This window comes from Limulus polyphemus, unplaced genomic scaffold (genome assembly GCF_000517525.1).
Source record: "Limulus polyphemus unplaced genomic scaffold, Limulus_polyphemus-2.1.2 Scaffold2418, whole genome shotgun sequence".
Taxonomy (NCBI): Eukaryota; Metazoa; Arthropoda; class Merostomata; order Xiphosura; family Limulidae; genus Limulus; species Limulus polyphemus.
Genome location: NW_013668028.1, coordinates 33839 through 57197, shown reverse-complemented (window position 1 = coordinate 57197; position 23359 = coordinate 33839). Strand labels below are relative to the sequence as shown.

General features: G+C 34.6%; 1 long non-coding RNA gene across 3 annotated transcripts in view; it reads left to right on the top strand.

Moving 5' to 3' along the window:
* Positions 1-23359, top strand: part of LOC111087644 — a 35480-nt gene that overhangs the window by 619 nt on the left and 11502 nt on the right. The gene's annotated exons all lie outside the window — the stretch shown is intronic.

Below are 23359 nucleotides of genomic sequence, written 5' to 3'. Positions count from 1 at the left end.
TTTAACATAACAGCAAATGTACCCAATGGTGACAAAACCTTGTCGAAACGATGTACATTTGCTGTTATGTTAAACTTATATTAAAGTTTTTCTTCATTACCCATTCAAGCCGTCTCCAAGCATTATTAGTCTCAAAATGGGTTCCGCGTCATCGAATTTCAATTCTCGGTTAGTTTAGTGTAAAATTTAAGGACAACAAGAGACCTATTTGCCCATTTACTACTACTAGTAGTGGTACTAGTCTTTTCCATTACACTAAACTTTAAATACAAAACAAAGAAAAAAACAAAAAGTCACTCATTATCATTCAAATACTTAATTTAACAAGCCATGAACTCTCATAACTTCAAGTTATGGCATAAGTTAAATTAACTCTTTACATTTGAAGGTAAACCTTTTCAAAAGCCTTGAAAAGGCCAACCACCTTTTAGTTTCAGTGTTAAAAAATCAAAGTGTAAACTATTCTGAAGATGACTTTTACCTTGCGAAGTCTCCCGCTGGGACAGCAGTAAATCTACAGATTTACAATACTAAAATTAGGGATTCAATTCCCCTCGGTGGGCTCAGCAGATAGCCCTTTGCTGCTTTGCTATAAGAAAAGCACACACCCAGCAAAAACTAATATTTGTATCTCCTAGCCATACCATTATTTATTAAGTACAATAAAGCATGATTTACCAATACTATTATAGATTATTTTCCCTTGACAGTCTTAATCAGTTCTCCTCTAACTCTTCTTGTGTTCAAAAGAAAATTTTAGAAATCTTAACCCATCCTATTAGGAGAACCTTTCCATTCCTAGAAAGTAGGCTTTCAGATGGAATATTAAGAACCACAAAATGAAACTTGTAAAATTAATGAAGAAGTCAACTGAGATTAAGATTTTAGCTGTTAATGAAGCCATAATTATGGGTAATTTTAATTTCAGACATTGAGGTTTGGAATGTTAAGAGTCAAATTTTGCAGGAGACTGGTGTTTAGAAACCATTCAAAATGGTTTATTTCATTTCACCATTTAATAAAGGAACCTGTTAGGAATAATGCTATTTTATTGTTAATTTTAAACACAGAAATAGAGAGAAGGTGGAGATTTTGGGAATATTTGGGTGCAATTGGTTGTTTATCAATTAAATTTGATAGAGATCAGGAATAATGGGATTATAAGTTACAAATTTCAAAAAACCAAGTTTGAAGAGATGTGCCAAGAATCATCTGTTGTAAACTAGCAACTGAATTAATTGAAGATACTGATCAAACATGGAAAAATGTTAAAAATACATTTTTAAATATTCAAGACAAACATATTTCTTATAGAATAAAAAAGGTGGCTGGAAGTAAAAGGTCAGGTATGACAAGAGACGTAGATGGCTATAGAAGATCAAGAGAGTTGATCAAACAAGAAATTAGGAAGTCAATTAGGGTATATGAAAAACATTGGGCTGAATTTGTAAAAATTAACAGTAAGGATTTCTTTAAATACATTAAGTGTAAGCAAAATGTTAACATGGGATAGTGTTATATCCAGGTGTTTTGTTCACGATAGCACTTTGGTTATTTTTTACCTAATTATATTATAGTTAGAGAGATAGTTAAATTGTATTTAGGTTTTACTTTTATATTTTAGTTAATTAGGAATGACCTATTTCAACTTAAGATCAAACCTAAACATCACCATACAAGGTCAAAAGAAGTACAATGGAAGTAACAAGATGGAATGAAAACTATGAAACTGGTTCTATAAGGAACAAGTAATTTTAATTAGCTGTAATAGTTGAAAGAAAGAATGAAATATATATATATAGTATAATTTTGACATTCTTTAGTATCTTCAAGGCAATAGAACATCTGATATAATTTTTATAAATCACAGCATTTCATATACAGTACAGATGTTGATAAGGTATGTGACAATGTTAAACTAATACTAACCTATTTCACATGTTATGTTCAGTGACAAATTTGGATATATGAATATTAATACATGACAAGTATTGCTATGAATCTAAGATATCTCCAAACAAGCGTACATGTCAAGATGCCTTTGATGGTCTTTTGCAAGTTGAGTTCACTGGTTAGGAAGTCATCAAAGAACATACATGAACTAGAAATCTGAACATGGAGTATTCTCCAGTTTTTGAAATGACATGTTTTTTCTCAATCACATTCATATGATTCCTTTTGTTTTTTGATATCTAGTTCAATATCACAGTAGTAGACAAAGATTATGAATGCCATGGCAAATAATCTACTTTTGTTTGATGTGTGATTTATGCAGTCATTCTTTTTGTCAAGATCGATTTTAAGTGTTTTGCATGTATGTATTCAATGGTGTATTCAACATGCATAGCTTAATTACAGTGCTCTTGACAAGTTATTAAACATACAGTTATTCTTATAATAGGTTTTGTATTATCCATAGCATATTTTTATTTTCTATTTCCTTTTATAGTTCTTTCTCAATCCTGACAGTAATATAGGTTTCAATATTGTTCCACAACTTTGTCACTTCATTTTGGATTATTTTGTTTCTTTCATGTATAGGTATGAGAATAGTCTTAGGAAACATAATCAGGCCTTATTTTAGTACAGTTAAATGTATGAAATACCTGCCAAATTTCTGCTCCAACAATCCATATTTTCTGTTTTGACTTTTTTCTTTCTTACTACAGAACAACAATTGTAACGTAGGTATATTTTCCTTAGACCACTCTATGACATATGGTAAGAAATTTGTGATTTTTTTTGGTGGGATTAAATTTTGAAAGCAGTGTTCATTGAAGTATGTAAACATAAAAAGTTGTGAAACTTTACAGTGAACAAAAGGTATAATGATAGGAATTTCAGTGTATAAGGATCATAAACTTCTTAAAAACAATAGTAATTTTCAATCCAGAATCATAGTTCATTTGGCCTTCCAACAACTTACCATCTTCAAAAACCTAGACTCTGTTCTTGATCATTTAATTTTAATTATTGAGAGCCAACAGCCGTCAAGGATGTTGCTGTTCTTGTTGAGCATACACTCTATATCATGATCATTTATGAAGTATTTTTTTAACTTAACAGTTAGTCCAGCTCATTCTGTAGTATTTCAGCATCTGCAGTACATATAGAAATACCCAATAAATTAATGTCATCATTATGGCTACTTTTTTGGTCACTTTATTTAATAAAGGATATTGACTTAATGGAAATGGTTCAGGGGAGGCATATTAGGTAGCCCAAATATTGGACTAGGTATTTATTTTTGTTTACAATTTGACACCATTGTACCACAACACAAATGTTAAAGCATTTCCATACAAGGTGTAATGCTAAACCTAGCATTGAGAGGCTTCTAGCAACATCTCTTGGTTTAGTGAACATGACATAATAATACTGACAAATGCTAATTATTACAAGTAGAAACAAGTTTAAGATTTGGAAGACAGGTTAGATTCTAGTTAAAACAGTTTTATTTGTCCAGCAAGACAATTGGTTTATGAAATGACTTGTCATCAGCTGTAGTGGAGGCCAGCAATTTACGAGAGATTATATGGGAAACTGATAATTTCCTGCAAAATAAAAGGGCAGGTTTAAGTTCTAATCTTAAGGATGAGTGTTATATTAACCTTCAGTCACTTGTCTATTGGAAGAGAGAGGCTCTTATGTCTGATCTTTGATCTCCTTTAAAACTTTGGGAAAACATTTTCTCGTCATGGTGACTTATCTGTTCTGAACATAGCAATTTTTTTTATTTACTAATTTTATAGCAATCCTTTCATTTACAGTAAGATAATTAAATATTATGTAATTCAGTTAAATTCCAATATTCCATCCAAAGTGTTCTTCCATTTTTGTGAGAGCTGAAGCTATCTTTGAGAAGCTGACTACAAATCATCAGTAGTATCACAAAAATTCAAGGAAACTGAAATTCTTGCTTCACCATGGGTTGAGGTCAATCTCTTATTACAGCTATCTTAGCTGAGTCTGTTGAGAGTCCACCTCCACCCACAATATGACCTAGAAACTCTGCTTTCATGAGCATTTTCCTGGTTTTAGTTTGAAGCTTGCCTTTTGTATGTACAGGATTACTATCTTCAAAGTTTCAGTCTTGTACTTAAAAGTGCAACCAAACACTATAACATTACCAATGTAAAAAAGGCATCTGTTTCATTGCAATACCTTGAGTGTAAGCTCCACCAGTTGCTTAAAAGTACCTGGCACATTATATAGACTGAATGGCATGATGCACAATTCATAGACCATCTCTCATGCTAAAAGCATTCTTAGCTCTATTTTCCCTTATTCATCTCAACTTGCTAGTATCCAGATGTAAGATCTAACACATTGAGCCAACAGGAACCTTCTACATATACAAGCATATATCTGTTTGTGGTTAAAAAAAAAGGCATCTAACACAGAAAAAACCTCATTGTCCCTTTATTCTTCCTTTTTGAAAATCTAAACTACATGCGACCAAGCATTCTCCAAGGATTGTATGACTGTCTGTGTCTACATGATGCTGGGTCACTGTTGTTCGGCCCAGTCAGCAGCCATTTTGTCCAATAAATGCATCAGAGTATTCACCCAACAAGCCAGTAAACTGCTTTCACTGTGTTGGGCCTAGATTGTTGGCACAATCATTGAACTACAACCTGGGGTAAGCCAGTAGCATATGAGCTTTTTACTTTGATGCGACATATTCAGCCATAGCATTACCACTAGAATTGGTTAATCTCAATTTTATGGAATAGTAACTCACCCATTACAGAGGTAAAACTGACAGACAACTTCACAGTACATCCTTCTCAAGAATGCTGATTTCAGATTGGAAATTACTACTTTCTTTCTGTGGTGTGACACTTCCAAAACTGAGCAAGAGATTAATTTTTCACCTAATGTCTAGTCTATCACCATTCACCAGAACAGTATTCACTGGCTGTAGATGGCTTAAAAGATCATAAAGTCCACTAGGGGTCTCACTGCTCTTCATTCTACCAAGGACTCGCATTTCACAATTACACACTTATTAGCACATACCTAGCTCCACCCAGCCCTTACAGAGCTTGGCTGACCAATAAACCTTTTGTTGTAAGGTGTCCACTGTTTTTCCCAAGCCGGTAGCCAAGCCTGACTTGGATTCTGTCAGTTTTTTTTTTTTTAGTATTTTCCACAGCATTCACTGATTGTTGTTGGTAATCTAGAATATGCTGATCTGATGGCTGGTAGCAAAGGATTGATATTATGAGTTGGCTGGCATCGGCTGAGGCATGAGTTTGAGCCTATAGCTCTGACATCTTTGTTGTAAGGCAAAGTATGGGCAGTTCCTTCACTAGTGCCACACTACTCCACTAGAAGAGAACATTTACAAGATCATCAGTCTCATATTTACCAAGAAAATCTTATCATCATCTTTTAAGGGATTGTTTGCTGTTTTCACACTGTTTGCTTTAACATACTTCAAAAAGTAGTTGCTGATAGTTTTAACATTAACAGTCAATGCTTTCTTATGCAAAGTATCAAATTTTTTTAAGTTTTAAGGTTTGTTAAGCAATGTTTTCATAATGCCTTTTTTTTTGCAGGTTGCCTATCCAATATGCAAAGTAATTTTCATTTTAAGATTAAAAATACTTTTATGCATCAGAAAATTTTAAATTTTACATGCGAAATCTTTATAATGTTCAGATAGTTATCAAATGTTTCTTAAGAAAAAAAACTGGACAGGTTTGGTAGATTTGACTGATCGCATAACCACCATAAAAAATTAGGAAATAAATACCAATTATGCCTCTTTTGTTCTAGAATGACAACAGATTATAACATAAAAACATAAATGTTTAGAGTAAATAGCTTAAATCTCATAACTTTATACATTTATATATATATATTTATTATTTTTATTATATTGACCTTTCAGCCGCACCTGGCTAACAATACAGAAGTTACAATGATGCGACACACATGCCCTCACATTACCATATTCAATAATATAAAACTGACCATTAGTGTTTGCAAAGTGACCTGTCTTGGCTGTGTTTTATTTCCATTATTATGCATTATGTATGTATATAGATTATTACTATTTAGAAACAAGTTCTTAAACTTATTTTTCTTAAAACATAGAACAGTAAATAAAGAAGTATAGCAAACAATTATCTTTTCTAGTTATGACCTTTGTACTCAGTTGCTGCTTGACATCGGTTGCTAAGCTTTTTAAAATTTTGCATGTAGAAGATATGAAATGGAATATTTTTTTTAGGTTTTATATCAACAATTGAATAATCAAAAAATCATAAACTACTATATCGATACCATAGAATTCCACTGTAAATTATCAAGCTTAGTAACTAAGCTGTATTTTGGTAAAAAAAAAATATGAAATATCGAGAAGACTAAAGACATACTCTACCTCCTTGAAATCTTGGTTCAAAAGAAAGAAAAGGCATTATAAAAATTAAAAATGGTTGAGAAAGCCACTAGGAGGACATTCTAAGCTTTCGATTATTTATTCACCTATCATATGTTGAAGTAAGTGTATATAAGGGACCATTTCCAAAAATATAAAGAAGTGAGCAGGGCCACTGTGTTTAATTCAGTACATGAGTGATATCTCAGCAAATAGAAAAGATATAAGGTTCTTATTTTGTATTCTAGCTTGTCAGTATTGGTAATTTGAGTTCCTAATTCGGGCAAAACTAGATTTAGTATTTTCACATCACAAACATCTAATTTCAACCAGTGCTGCATTCAACATACCACATGACACACAATAATTGATGTTTAACCGTGTTTTTCTAATATTTACTGTTAAATTAAGAAATTAACTAATGTATAATACTAAAATTTGAATTTTAATCAACAGTTTGATACCAAACTTATTGACATAAATTCATGAAATAGTACTTCAATAAAACTTTGTGTGAATCAACAAACACGATGACATGGCCTTTGACCCATGACCTGTCTCATATTTACCAAGAAAACCTTATGATCATCATCATCTTTTAAGGGATTGTTTGCTGTTTTCACACTGTTTGCTTTAACATACTTCAAAAAGTAGTTGCTGCTAGTTTTAACTTTAACAGTCAATTGTTTCTTATAAGCCTTATTTGATTTCCTCATTTCTTTCTTAACCAAATTCTTAGATTTCTTATAGTTTTTTAAGTTTTCTACCCTATCTGTCCATTTAAACTTGTATTTAGTCCTATTAAAGTTATGTCCTTGTAAGCAAATTAGGGAAGATCACTTCCCTTTTGTCCTTTTTTGCTTTAAGAACATGATCATCTTGAATTAAAAACAATTTTACTCAGTGTTTCTAAAATTAGTTTCCTATGATGCATCACTATCCTTTTTAGGAACATCTCTTGATCTTATTATACTGTTTTCGTTATTATCAAATGTGTGATCACTTAGCTGATTAAAACTATATTCTCATGAAACTCCTGATAGTCCAGATGAGGTAATTTGTGGTATATGAGTATACCATACATTTCTATCTTGTAATATTAAGTGTTAAGTTGATTCTAGCTGCCTTTGTTGTTCTCTAGTAAATACCTGTTTTGCCTGGGGTGAGGGTTATTGTCCAAACTTATTATTCCTACAAACATCACAACTCAGTTATTCAGATTTAACAATACTTCATAATTGGTATCTTTACTGAATCTCCATTTATTATTATAAGGTGTACCTATCCCATTGTCCTCAGGTAAACTCAGTTTTACCTGAATGTATGAAAGAGTGGATAGGAAGAAGAAAATTTGTGTGCAGTGACCAGGATATTGTATTGTATAGTTTACTTTATCAACTGAAGTGCCCTTTCACTTCTACTCTTGTGTTGTATGAATTTAAATAGGCTTCATAGTTAAGAAAATGACATCTACCACCACTAGAAGGACTTACAAATGAGAATAAGAGTCAGCCACTAGTGGGAGATGGTTTTATGGGAGATTTGTCTGGTCAAAAGTCCTCTCCTGGATCTAGGTCTTTCACTGTTGCAGTGAAGGATCATAACTTCTATCTCATTACAGCTGAAAAATCAGGAAGAACAACTTGTATCTGGTGTCTCCATTGCCTTCTCCTGAGAATCACGATGGTGGTCTGACATCTTGTGAGTCTGAGATTGAGTGGAGAAATCTGTTTAAGACTTCCAGCCCGAGTAACTCAATCTGACCTCAAATTGCTCAAGAACATCAAAGAGATACTATATATGCCATAGGTGGATGATGTCTGTCAACCAGAACTATTTCACCAGCAGCTAAGATTGTGGAAACTCAATGATGAAGTTAGTGGATCACTGAGCATTAGTGAGTCTCTCCCAACCAGGAGGTATACTGCTGCAATATCATGGATGAATCTGGAGTTGAGCAGAGCTAGTGGATGAGCTGCCAAGTGCACATCTTCATTCTGCTGCTCTAGAACTAGGGCCTACCACTCATCAGAGTATTGGGGTCACTAAGAGCCCCTATAATATTGTTGAGGACATCTCAGTCAGGTGATGGCCAGTTAGTGGTGACAGAGAGCATTTGGGGCCATGATTACATTTGCTTGTAAGCAAGGTGAAAGATATTACTCTGCTAACATTAAAAATATAGCAAAGGAGGATTTGGACAGTTTCCTGAAGTTTTCAAGCAGATGGCTACCTGGGATGGCTGGACTTCAGAACAGGCTTTACAATGCCTGGTTCTATGATTTCAAGATGGTCATTACTGAATTGTATAGGAGGTTCACCTCAGATAGACCAGATCATCAAATCCAAGCATCAACATCAAGCCAGCTTAGAACTCAGCTGAGGATCATCTAACCACCCACACACCCAGCATTGTTATGCTTCTACATTGGTATCCGATGAATGGGCAGGGTTATCCTGTTCAACCCATGGTTTATATACCACAACCTATACCTGTGTGTTATTATGGAAAGGAGAGGCAAAACATCTACTTTTCATATGAAACATTGGGTCAATTTTAAGTGAGCTGCCCATATCTTGCCAAGCAACAAGGTAGACAAGGCTATCAATTTCAACAGTGTATTAACAGTAGGCAGGGAATACAGCTACTACAGCTTTGGGAAACTAGAGGAGCTGAAATCAGACCTGACCAATGACTTGGGAATGTAACAAACAAATTGCATCAAATAGTGATGATCAGCCCAGTTCTCTCAGGGCTTGGTGAATCTTGATATATACCTGTCAGAGTACAAGGGCAAGAGATAAAATTCCTGACAGATACAAGAGTGGCCAGAACACTGGTAAATCTTGCAGAATATCAGGCACTCTGAGCAAAACTACCACTTGGGCCAGTCAAAAGGAACTTCATTCTGGTGAATGGAGAGGTCATACTCAAACTATATTTAAGAGGTTTCACTTCAGAACAAAGCAGGTTGTCACTGCTCTTGGTTCTAGTATCAGAATCCTTGGAATGGATGTGTTATGGAGCATATTGGTCAGTTTCGCTTGTTCATCTGGCAAACTAATGTTAGCCAAAACAATCCTAGGAAAAATGGAGTGCATGAGTGTATGTGGTGGAGGAAGTCACAGTAAACCTATGTACACAAGCATTGGTTTACTAAGGATAATGTTTAATGCATGGTTACTGTGCCAGAAGGCAAACAAACTGAGTTATCTGTTCAATCATGGAAATTGTTCTGCAGTTATGTATTATCAACTATGCAGCTGCATGGTAAACAAAGTGGAAGTAAACAATGCTAATGCCATAGCTAGGATTGCATCTGTTATGGTGTATGCAAAAGTAAGTACAGCAGGGTTTGCAGAGAGCTTGGAAAGTCCTTAAATTCTTTGATTGTCTTTAAAAAAATCCATGACACGAAATCACTTGAAAAATCATTAAATCAAATAATTTATAAAATTTCTGTCATAGCATTGCCTTTAGTTTTATATATAATTAAGTCATTTAGAAATTTCATATGGTCAATTAATTGCTAAGTATTAGTTGTCTTTGTCTTCACCAGAGCAGTACTCCATTCAGTTCTTACATGGTTTCCTAGAATAGTGATTTTTCTGATACAATCACTCACCTCCATGCACCAAGAGCTATTTTCCTTTTGAAGCCACACTGTCTACCTGAAAGAATTGCATACCACCAGCCTGGTGAAAACTCCCACATAAAATGTACGTGAAAATGTGAATTTGTGCTAATACCTAATGACATATCATGCAGCTAAATCCTCCACCAATAGGAGTATGACACACCTCCTTGCACAAATCCTCCCTCTACATTCAGGGGGCGAAAACCCTCCTTCTTTTCTTTGGCACTATCATGTCAAGACATGTTTGTGTTTGTTAACTACTTTACTTTTTGTTTTCATCTTATCAGTATGAATCACAATTTAATATGAATTCTTCACTCACAATGACCAATTTACCAACAATTGTAGAATTCCTTTTTATGTTGAAGGTGTGACACTGTTGTCCAACATTTGGGGGTTCCATGATGCAGCCAGAACCCTCTTCTTCTGCCCTTACCACACATTTCCCTACCTGTTTTTGAAAATGGTTTTGCTTTGGGTACCTCAATGCCATCTAAAGAATTTGTTCAGTCCTCCTTAGGTTTCCAAGAAGTCATTACTCAGGTATGTACCATTATTTCTCTATCCCCATAACTTATGATGCTTTCCATTCTCTGTTACACAACCATTCCCCTTGCAACTTCTTTGTTTTTCCACTGTCCTCTGATATTTCCATCCATTCCAACTCCTTTCTCTGTCAGCTTCATTCAAACAATATAATTCCATGACTGACAGATTCCCACCTTTTTGCCTATATTCACTCTTCCTTTCCTTCCCTGAACACCCAGTCCTCATAGTATATCTTGCCATTCTGGTGGATGGATTCTGTTAGCTGTGTCCCTGTCTAATGCCCAATGTTCTCGACTTTGTGCATTTCTTATTACTCTTGCTTCACTGTTCTCCTGACAAATTTATAGGAGATGCTCAGACCCATCTTTTCTTTACCATTGCTTGTTCTACTTCCTCTGCCCTTTCTCTTCTCACTTGGTTCCTTTGTTGTTAGAACCACTTGGGTAGAGATACCCTTGTTTCTCATGTCCGTTTACTTTCCTCCATGAAATTTGTTTCATCCCTTTCTCTATCAGAAGGTCTTTGATAATGTCTCATATTTCCTAAAATCATGGGCTGAAGCTGCTCACCATCTATCTTCCTTTTCCTCATTAGTCTTGCATTTACCCCAGTCTCCCTCGACCACACCCACTTCTCCTATTCTGTTTCAGTATCCTGTCCTCCTCCTGCCTGATGTCCTACCTGTCATCCTAATCATTGATGACCATTAGGTCAGTACCGGTCCCATAAGAACCTGTTTGTCACAGTTTGCTCATTTTTTTTTTTGTCTCCTGTCACTGCAGACAGATGAATAATTTAAGTCATGATCTATGGTCTTGCTTCCGCTTTTCTTCCTTTCATCATCTTCTCTCCAACCCCATAGCCTTTCATCATTCCTCAATTCCAGCCTACTTTAAACATTTGGATGGGGCAGTTTTGAACCTGTTGGAGAAGGAAGCCATAGAGCAAGTTCACGACCCTTTTAGGTTTGTTACTCCCATCCCTTTGTTGTCCCCAGAAAGACCAGGGACTGGTGCCCAATATCAACTTATATTACCTCAATCAGTTTTTGGTCATTCCTCACTTTCAGATAGAGAATTACTATGGTCTTTCCAACCACCTTTCAGTTCCATGATCTTCCATTTGGAATGGTAAGGCCATATGTTTTCAATCACATTATGTGGTCTTTCTCTCGTCATCTATATGATCTGGGATCTCTGGTTCCACTTCTTCACGGATGACTGGTTCTTCCTCTCCCATTTTCAGGAGGAATCCTTTGGTCAAACTTCCCATCTTCTTCACAGTGGCACTCGTTTTGGTTGGCTTGTCAAGATTTCTAAATCTTTCCTAACCCCAACCCAATTTTTCAACTCTTACCTCAATTGTCCCTAACCTTCTCTCTATATACAAGACTTCAAGAGTCTAGTCACCAGTGTCTGTGCCTCTCCGTCTGCATAGGAGGTTCTATCTCTTTTGGAGACTGGCTTCTCTGGAACCTCTCATATCACGTGCCTGTACACATGTCTCCTACAGTGGGCCCGGCATGACCAGGGATCAATAGTTCTCACGGTTCTCCTTCATCTTCATCTCCTGGAGGATCTTGCTGGACTGCTTGAGCACCACCACAAACATTCTATTACCTCCTCCCAACCCTGACTTACACCTTCTCACCAACACATTTCTCACCAGGTGGGGAGCATCTCCAAATGACTCTCATTCATGGTGGTGTCTCATAAGCTATCAAGGGAGCACCTGTTCCAGATCCCTCTGCTTCCAGACATTAGACCTCCTCTATTAGATTCATTATAACCAGATGAGCTTAACTACCTGCCATGTTACTGGCACACTGAACATTATAGCAGACCATCTTTCTTGATGGGATGGTGACCTACTCATGGAATGGTTCATTTGCCCTCATATTTTCCATTGAGTTTGTTCCCAACTTGATACTCCTCAAATAGATGTGTTTGCTTCATTTCTTAATACCAAACTGCCTTTGTTTTGGTCTTCTGTTCCTCACCCATCAGTCCTGGCAGTGGATGCTCTCAGTCAGGACTGGTCTTCTGTCTTCATCTATGCATGTGGGATTTTTCTGATCCACTACCTTTTGAGCTGAACTTTACAAATATGTAGCCTTATTTTTCTTCAGCTACTGTCTTTCTACTACCTCTTCTATGTACCAATAGAAATGGGGAGTTTATTGCAATTGGTCTCTCCTCCATCATTTTTCCCCTAGCCATCTTACCTTATGTCATCTCAACTGTTTCTTTACTTAGATATTCAACTGTGTTTGTTTTGTCTGCTTCTACTAGGTTTATAGTGGCAATTTATAAACTGGAACTTTGCCAAAAAAAATAAATATTTAAAGCTCTGGATACAATGCTGATAACCAATAGTGTATCAAAGTTTTGAAAATATGTTTGACTTGTTTTGAATACATGTAAAGAATTAATCCCTATAAAAACCTGACAAAATTACTATGAAACTGCATTGGAATATATGAAGGCCAAGTTCCCACTTCACACTTGAAGACACAACTTTGGAACATGCAGAAGTATCAAACATATCTGTCAGAAAAAGTTGTTCTTTGGAATCGTTAGAGTACTTTGCAAGGGATGCACTTTGGGCCAGTACAATGAATTGTTTTCATCAGCAATTTCTCACCCTCCAGGCTGATCCACTGACTGATGTAGATCTCAGTGAACTAGCAGACAAGTGTTGGTATAATATTGGAAAACTGAAAGATGAAATGGGTAACTTTAAATATGAAAAACTCTCTGAAGTAATGAAGTTTATCCTTTTAATACTACACAGCAATGCAGGTTGTGAGAGGGTTTTTTCACTTGTTCAGAAAAAAAAAGGAATTTCGAGAATCAATGTCAAACTCCACCTTAGAATGACTGCTGATAGAAAGATAGAGATGGCACAAAACCCATGTTTCTTCCGAGAATTTACAGATAATTTCCTAAAGGAAACCATGAGTGCTACTTACAGGGCTTAATCAGTAGTACACTGTAATTAGTAAGTATTAAATAACATATAACTAGTAGTGACATCATTTTCATTTACCTTTTTTGCTCTTTTTCCCCTTGTCCTAGTAGGGATTACTATTATTCAAAATGTAATGTTGGCAGGTTTGTGATGGGGATCCAAGCACATTTTTTGGGTCTCCCCTGCACAAATCCCTCCCTTCAAGTGAAGCATGGGAGAGGGAGGCCCTTGCCACTTAACAGCTCCCAGCTGCTGGGGTTGTCGAACATGGAGAATCCACAACGATTGGGACCTAACCACTGGGGCTAGAATAAGGCTAGAAGTTGGGGCAAGGGTGATTCCAGAGTGTAGTGCAGATTACCCCACTTAATATTTATACATCACAATCTTCAAATAGAATTTGGACATGTATCGCTGCACCATACTTATATGTATCTATCTCTGATATTTTTTACTCCCACAAGGACACGAACCCTCAGTTTCAAATGTCGTACTAGTGTATCACTCACACATCCTACTCTCACAGCAGGCAAGGAGCCCTTGAGACTGATGGTCGAGTAGTTGTTATATAAGTATCCATATTGAATGTGTTCAATATGGTACCCTCCTCCATCAACTGGCATGAGGCCTGTAGCAACTGACAATAGCAGAGCTGTGCATGGATACTTAACCCTATCGGCACGGGTACCCTTTACTATGCATGATACAAGGTTTTAGTGTCTTACATTAAAGATTTTATTAAACTACTTTTTGTTTATGTTATACCAATTAGAATAGCATAATATGTTAGCTAATAATCCATATTTTAATAGTATACAAGTTTTAAGTTCTTAATTCTAAAAGGAAATATATATATAAAAAAAATCCTGAATTTCCACTAGTGTAACACACATGACAAATTTTGTCTTAGCATGTCATCATCCCTATTTTATCCATCACCCCTCAAAAGTGTACGAAATTAGACGTAAAATGCTCTCTATCAAATCATTATTGCTCAAACAGACCATACTTTTATGGCCTTCAATTTTGTTACAAAGCTATCAAAGAGAAAATCAGACCCCTCCTGCCATAACCATGTGTCACATCCTCTTTTTCAGGATTTGTTAATAGTTTTCTCTTACAATTCTATATTTTCTATAACCAATAGAAAGCCAAGGTTTTCATCTATCAAATGGTATATTGTATAACATTGTGTTTGAACAAGTAGCCGTCAATGTCACTCTGAGTAGCAACTTCGTTCTCGTGGGAAAGTTAACGACTAGCTTGGAAGAATTTGTAACGGCTTTTGTTGCATTATTAGAAAGCCAGGAAAATTTTGAGAGGTAAGTGAATATGTCTACTTTTTGGATGTTATTCGTCTATATTCTTTGGTGTATAATTTAATTAAATAAAAATTGTTTACTGCTTTACTACAATCACTAAAAAAAATCAGGCTTAACTGTACTTACAATTGAGGGCAAGAAAAAGAAGATTGGGTAAGTTTTTATTTCTTGTTTTTCATATTTATTATTATAAAAGTAACTAAAATTAAAAGTACGAATCTTTTTAAGTTATTTAAAACTAAATTAGTTAAAATAAGTAATAATAATAATATAATTAAAATGGTTTACAAGGCACGCACTCAAGGAGCTCGTGGGTAATGTAATTCAATAGCGTAACGTGAGCTGCAAGTTCCCCAAGCAGTTAGACACGGTTCGAAAGGCAATAAAATATTAAACTTTAATTATAAATAGATATATAACATTACAAACTTAGAGCTATTTAGGATAAACGAATGTAGTTTCAGGTTACGAAATGAAGTCATTCTAGAAAGAAAAGAAGGTTTTTCGATTTTTTTGGTGGTTACAAGGTTGGTTGTTTTGAGATAGGGTAGAGAGAATAACATAAAACTATAACGATTTAATGAAAAAAACGTTTGAAATGCATTTAGGAGGATTTAGGTATTACACAAAGAAATTTGATATTTTTTAGATGACTAAAAGTATTTTTAATTTTGACATGAAAATCACTTTGTACTTGGACTAGTTAAAAAAAAAGAATCAATATTTTCATGGATAAATTTAAGTAAAAATATTTCATTTAAAAATCTGATTTTTTCTGTGCAAAAGGCTGCTAATGTTTACTATAAGTCTACAAAATTTTGTAAAGATGCACTTAAAATGTTAAAAGTTATTAGTTTGTAAACTATAACGAGGTTGGTCCCAGGGACCAACCCCATGTGAAAAGAGTTAACACAAGTGCCCTTCTCCAACACTTGGTTTTGACCCATAGAGACTGAAGTTTGAGGAGGTGTGCACACATGGTACAGTCTGAATGACGCCCAATCTCACTATGCTCATTTCCACCCAATGGGTTGTATGCTAGTACTTAGACAGTCATGTGCTTATTCTGCCAATCCTTGTGACACATTTCAGGCTTTTTGTCTCTTATATTCCTACACAGGGGTAAGATAAGATGTGGTCTCCTATGGATGTGCCCCTATGGAGCCTGTGCTAAAGGGTGTTGTACCCTATGGGCTTCCTTTACACATTTTTGGAAGGAGGCTTATCTAGGTAATTGTTGCACTGGTCCCTCCACCATCTCATCGTGGGATTGTAGCTCTCTATGTGTGGAGGTGAGTGATTGTATTGGAAGTGAACATTTTCCTTAATTGAAAATGTATCTTCCAACAGATTCTCACTTCCATACATGTTCTCACCCATCCTTCCCATTTCACCTTTCTTTATTGCCTCATTAAAGAATGAGGATTGTCACTTACAAATGTAGAGGGGGGATTTGTGCAAGGACCTGCATCACACTTCTATTGGTGGAGGGTTAAGCTGCATGATTGAGCTAAGTGAATTAATCTGCTATACATTATTTATTACAAAGCTATGACCACAATACCAATTCAAAGCTGTATAGTTGGTCTTTATGAATGTTGTGGAATATAATTTAGTGTGATACTGTAATAATGTACACTGTTGGGTATTTTCCTGTACTGTGTTTTTTTGAATTTCAAAAGTTTTACAAATACTCTATTGTTATTTTTAAGATATCTTTTCATGGTGTGCTACAACAGAGCATTTAGTTCTTAAGTTTACTAAAAAGGTTCTCAGAGTGACATGAATGTTGGAAATATGGCTCAAATTGGTGTAGATGACCCCAACATAGATTCGAAATACTATGACATTGTGAGAAAAACTTTGGTAAATGACTGTGATACATTCTTTATAACCATTGGATATGTGGATTTCATATTGTGCACAACAGTTATAAGGTAGGATTTGCTGCCACTGTCTGTATTATTTGTTAAATGATTCTCCAACTAAGAGTAAGACTACTGCAAAATTGCTTCAGATTCATCAAAACTTCCTCCAAAGTTTGCTGGCTATCAATAGATTGAAAATAGATCTGTGTATGATCGAGTGCTTTAAATTTGGGATGATGTAGCAAATTATGTAAGTTCAGTATAAAAAAGTCTTCATCAGAACCAGGGTGCAAGTCATTTGAAACCATTGCAGAGGCTGCCAGTGACTCATTCTTCTAGGCAAATTTAACTTCTATGCTGTGGCTGTCCATTTGGAGTCTTTCTAGATAGCCTACCAAAGAATGTGCTCGTTTCATTTCAGATGATTTGTGTAAAGTAATCTGAGCATTAATGAGGAGATTTATTAAGAATGATTTAATTTCTGCAGCTTTTTGTGTTGACAGACTTGTGCAAATTGATATACAGAAAAAGAAAAAGCTACGTACACTAATAATAAAAAAGATTGATATTGGTATTCTAGCAGAAAGAGGTCTTAAAAAGGTAAACTGTCGTGAAAAGCAAATCATTAAGTATTGGTTTGAATATAGATTTTCTTGTTAATCATGTAAAGAAAATACTGGAAAAATGTCTCCTGTCTTAATCATTGGTTAGAAAATTCTTGTGCTTGAACCCAAGAAACATGAGTAAGGACAAATTCAACAAGGTACTGAGAATACTGTTAAGTGCAAAGATGCTGAAAGAAAATGATAGTGAAGCAGTTGTTCAACTGTTCTCCATGTTATCTAAGATCCCTGTTATTGTTTCTGAAAAGTTGCAAAGTTTAGTAAGAGCTCGAATAAGGTTATTGTGTTTCTTAGTGAGTACAAAAGGATACTGCATACACCAACATTCTTAGTTGCAGATTTTTGTTTTCTAAGAAGCAGGTTTCTTTAAATTTTTTGCTTTTGTAAGAGATTCAAATGCAACATGATACTGAAATAAAGTTGTGTTTGCTATTTATAATTGTGACTTATGTTCAGAAATAAAATTTTGTTTGTGTGCATTAAATGTTTGGGCTTTCAAGTTTTACAGTTTAGTATTAACAATGACATGTACTAAATGCATGTTGACACAGGTTTTAGGCTACTGGTTTGCACCAAATGGGCTGTAGACAAAGTACAACAGTTTTAGGCTATCTTCCAGTTCTTCTGCAAGAAACCACCTAAGTAAGCTAATTTAGATACTGTGAATTTTAAAAGATAATTCGTTAAAAGTTTCGTGAGTTTCTGTTGTTGTTCTGTCCTTGAAAAACATTGGTTGAAGTTTTGAAAATCAGTAAGAAATACATGAATTTTATAGTTGTGACTTTGTGCAAACCCTGTATGTGGATACAAACACATCTCATATTGCTAGATGAGGATTTTGCAAACAGTCTAAACTCAGTGCAATGACAGCCACTTAATGACTTGTTGGCAGATTCTGCTGATGTACTTATGGTTTTGGATAGACGATTATGTTGAAGAAAAAGAAAAAGCTACGTACACTTTATGAATCAACATCACAGATACAGGTGACTCAACATCTGACTAAACAATGGCCATACATACTTCTCTGGAGCACTAGAGATGCAGCCAGCACTGAAGTACAGTGGACATTAGAGGACAGAATCATAGTCTTCAGAATACTTGGTTATGTCCAGTAGTGATTTTCAGGAAAAAGGTGGGTATGCATATGTTCGCATTGATTTTAGACAGGTGAATGAAATTCACGGTGATGTCTTTCCATTATTACAAACAAATAAATGTCTGGAGATGTTGGAAATGGCCTTTTGTTTCAATACTTGAGGCTTAGCATCCAAATATAGTAAGTCAAATTAAATGAGAAGGCCTAAGACTGCTTCATCCATGAAAGATGCCATGTATGGGTTTTGTATGATGCAGTTCAACCTGCCAGTAAGGCTTACCTGAAGAGGCTGCAGTGGAAAAAGTGCCTGATCTATCTTGATGATGTTCTGGTGTGTGATCTCATGTTCCAGTCTGTGGCTGAAAAAAAGATAGGCTTGAAACTTAAACCAAGAATATATGCATTCATGCACACAGAGGCAGAATATCTGTGGTGTGAGATTGGCCTCAAATGGTGACCAAATCAGAATATGATTAACAGAGATATTCACAGTGTCAGAAAACCGTTTTGCCTGTTGTTTTTCAGTAAGAGTAGCGCATGGTTATTAATCAAATCTAAATGTGACATATGAAATTCACAAACAGCAGTTGAATATGATAATAAATATAAAGTTGGTGTATCCAGTGTTTTATTTGGTTGTGAAAGAATATTTTTAATCATGCAGATAGAAATGTTTTTAATAAACAAACAGTATTAATGAACATTTTCTTAATATTGTTCCATTACAAAATACAGTTTTGAAGCATACAAATACTGGCTGTAAGGGTAATAAGGGGAGGTGGAAAGTACAGCATACATGGTGAAATTTTGTAAATTGTACCATAGCTAATACTGAACTTGTAACTAGAAGACAATGAAAGCATTAGTAGATCCTAATGGTCAGAAGTAAGAGTTGATTAGTCTAACCCAAATCAGCTTGTGTGTAGGATCCAGTTTTATAGTCTGAACCCCATTGCTTTCCTATTTATATCAGGTGCTGCTTTTATAGAAACCAGATAGAAGTGGGAAAAATGGATCAAGGTAGAAGGATACGTATGTTGGCCATTGTCATGGGAATGACTACAATGAGGGTAGATCAAATGATGCCTGTGGACTGAGGGTAATAGGTATGAATGTTCTCTAGGCCAATTAGAAATTTAGCTTGAACAAGGTAATCCTTTGATTATTCAATCTCTAAAGGCAGTTTTTAGATGGCAGAAATGTTTGTAACCAAGTGGTTATAACCCATGTACAACCTGCACACCTAGGTGACCTTTTTTTGGTCTGTTGGAATTATCCTATCTTGCATTTTCAATTTGAATTCCTGTTATTTATGATCAAATTCCTGGCCTTTGTGAGACTCATTGAAGGTTATGGAAGATTGTTTTCAGTTATTACTTGAGTGCAAACAAGCTGTAAGAAGACTTAACTGCAAATTGTTGTTTTTACATGTGTATTTTATTTATTGTTATATACTGTTTAACAAAACTTCAGTAAAATAATCAAAAAATTTCAAAAGCCCTTTACCTGCATAAAATGAAACCTCGCATACACCTGCTGTGATATATAGGTTTTCCTGGAATAAATACTACTATGGACTGGTGGGTACAAAGGACAGCAATAAAATTAAAGGAAATAGGTGTGAAAAGTAGTTTAACCCTTTTTGCCCCGGGTAGGTTAAAGTGCACGTGTCATGATGTCTTGGAGCATTATTTTACAAATTTTATTAAACAACATTTTTACTACTTACATCAATGAAGTTAGCATCAAAACGTAGTTTATAATTTAAATTTTGATATTGTATATGTTTTAATTTCTTAGTTTAAAAGGAAATGTAAAGAAAAAAATGTTAAACATCAATTTTGTGTCTCATAACACGTCTAGTTGTCTTATTGTTCAGTTGCCATTTTATTATGCCCACCATACAACATGTATAAGTAGCTAACGAATTAGACACTCAAATTAGAAATATGGACAAGCTAAATATAAAATAAGAACCTCCCTCCAGTATGATTTGCTGAGATAGCAATATTTTTAGCGAGTCTACTAGAGTGGCTCCTCCCACTGCACCAATCTTTTGAAAGCTCTTTTCTAGTCCCACCTACTACAAATTAGCTACTGCTTATAACCAATAGAAAGAACGTTTTCACCCCTACATAACTCTGACAGTTGTCTATGAATAGCTTGAAGGAGAAAATAATAATTTTGCCAAGACCATTGAAGTGTGATGATTTAGTCGTTGCTATGAACAGGAATGGGATGTTTTTAACCCATATACAGTTTATTTAGAGACCCGACTAAATTACAGGGATTTTGAGTGGACTAGTACACATATTTGAAGTTTAAAAAAATTAGTGTCTCTACCCCCTCATTACCAGAAGAATAAACGAGGCTTACATCAAGGCTTAGCAAGTTCGATGCATGAGCATATTTCGTAACACGGTTACATACTCGAAATCTGTTTTTCATTTACTTTCTAAGTGTGGTAAAAGTGAGAGAGGGTAGTATCATTTATAAGAATGTGCCCAAATAACACCTTCATATACTTATGCTGCGAAATTCCACACACATCAAATGGATGACCATTAGTACTGAAACAACTGCTATGTAATTGGATAAGCCCGGCTCAGAACTTACAAGGTTTATTGGATCAGTCCAACTCTGAACCATATAATAAATGTTTTTACACATTCTAATTGCAATTTTATTACCCTAGGAAATTCCTGTTGAAAGTGTTGTAGGAACTATAAACTACTATATCCCATATTGTGTTCTTGGAGCAAGGGGAATGTCACCTCATTGAATACGTGTGAGTTTTTGCGCTCGAGAGTTTCGTATTATGGTTTTACGTGAACAATCTCATAACATGGGTGGTGAATTATTGCTTTTTTGTCAGCGGGTTTGTAATTTGTCGGTGACAGTAAAATAAATGCAGAAAATACATGGGATATGTTTAGCAGTTGAAACTGTCAGGGGAAGAACTTTGAAACTTCATGATCAATAATGAAGAAAAAGGAAACAGCTGCTCATTATATTTCTGGTTTTACAATTTTTCTTTTCATTCTACTTCAGTGAGTTGTCTACAGACTGAAGAATCAAATAATAAATGTAATAACAGGTAAAATACAACATTTTATTGAAAAAAAAAGGTACATATGTATTTAGGAGGTTTCAGAGGTTGTGCAAATGAAATTCGAGATTTTTGAAACAAAGATAAGTATTTTAAATCTTAAAATGAATATCACTTTGCACTCAGACTAGTTAAAAAAAAAAATCAATATTTTCACGGACAAATATAAGTAAAAATACTTCATTAAAAAATGTGATTTTTTGTGTGCAAAAGGCTTCTAATGTTTACCATAAGTCTACAAAATTTTGTAAAGATACATTTAAAATATTAAAAGTTATAGGATGAAAACTATAACAAGCACAAAATGGTTATGAGGTCGGTCCCAGGGACCGAGCCTGTGTCGAAAGAGTTAAACTTTCAGCTCAATACTGCAGTCATCGAAGAAGAAAAAAATGGCATTATTCATTGTATTTCATAGCTTTCCATATTTCATTTAGTTTACATTAATGATTTTATTACAGTTAGGTTTAAGGCAAAGTCAATAAAAGAAAACAAAAACTGATATTCATTTAGGAGGTTCTAGATGTTATGGAAAAGAAATATGAAACTATAAGATGAAAATATGTATTTTTTTATCCATCATATCAAAATCATTCACTCAGATTAACTCAGTAAAGGCTTTGGCAACTCAAAAGGCAAATCTTCAGTAAAAACTTGTTTGTTGTGTACAACAGACAGAACTAAGCAATTAGTGGAATTTGCTGATTGTTTAATTGTCAGTCTCATTAATTGATTATGTTGAACTAACCAATTATTCTCATAAGTGATAGCTAAAAAAAAGTGAAAACCACTGAAACAATTTTTTGAAAGGTAATTTGAACATTTACTCTTTGATGAATCTAATGTCAAAATGACCATTTTGTTTGTTTTCAAATATGCAGTAAACCCCATTTGTCATTGTAAATTAAATAAATTGATAATCAGATAATGAAAACATGCTTTACTATCAGTGATAACAGTAACATTTATATTTAACAAATATAACTGCAATTAGAAGTAATTAAGTAGCCAGTTGGCCAATTTATTTATCTTTGTATTTGAATACCATAAATGTAAAAATAATATTCAACAAATATGGATATGAGTCATCACAATATTTTACTGTCACTTTCCATACTCACTGAACCTTAATAAAGCTTACCTCATTGCTTCTCATTTAAGAAAACTTTTGTAGATTTCAAATAGATATAATTTAATACACACAGAAAAACACTTTCACGTGGCCTAGAAATTTGCACACAAAACCATAGACAACTACTCAAACCACTGTTTATTTTACTGTGACACGTAAAGTTTAATACTTGATCAAACACTCATATTTAAACTTTCTTTATAGCTATTTTCAAAGTGTTTCACTAATATGTGATTAAACCACTTGAGGTGACACCATAAAGAGATGTCAACCAACATTTGTAGAAAAAACTAAGCAGAAGAAGACAAGGGAATGATTTGAAAATTAGCCAATGGATAATATATATTCAAGGGATGATAGGTTCTTAGCACAAATAATGCTGTTATTTGGGATATGCAAAAAACATTATAAATTGACAAGTTCATTGTTTACAGGTAAAATTCCTTGAAGCTGTACAGAAATGAAAATATGAACATTTTTTGTTTGCAGTAGTTTTTATGCCCTTTGTGTGAATTTTCCTTATTCTGTCATTTTTACATATGCTATTTAAGCTACGCTTTTCGTCAGGCATTATGTGTTAAATCAATAAATCTTGATCTTTTTGATCGAATTTTATGCAGTTAGACAAACAAACTGGCATAGACATAATTGTTAAATTTAT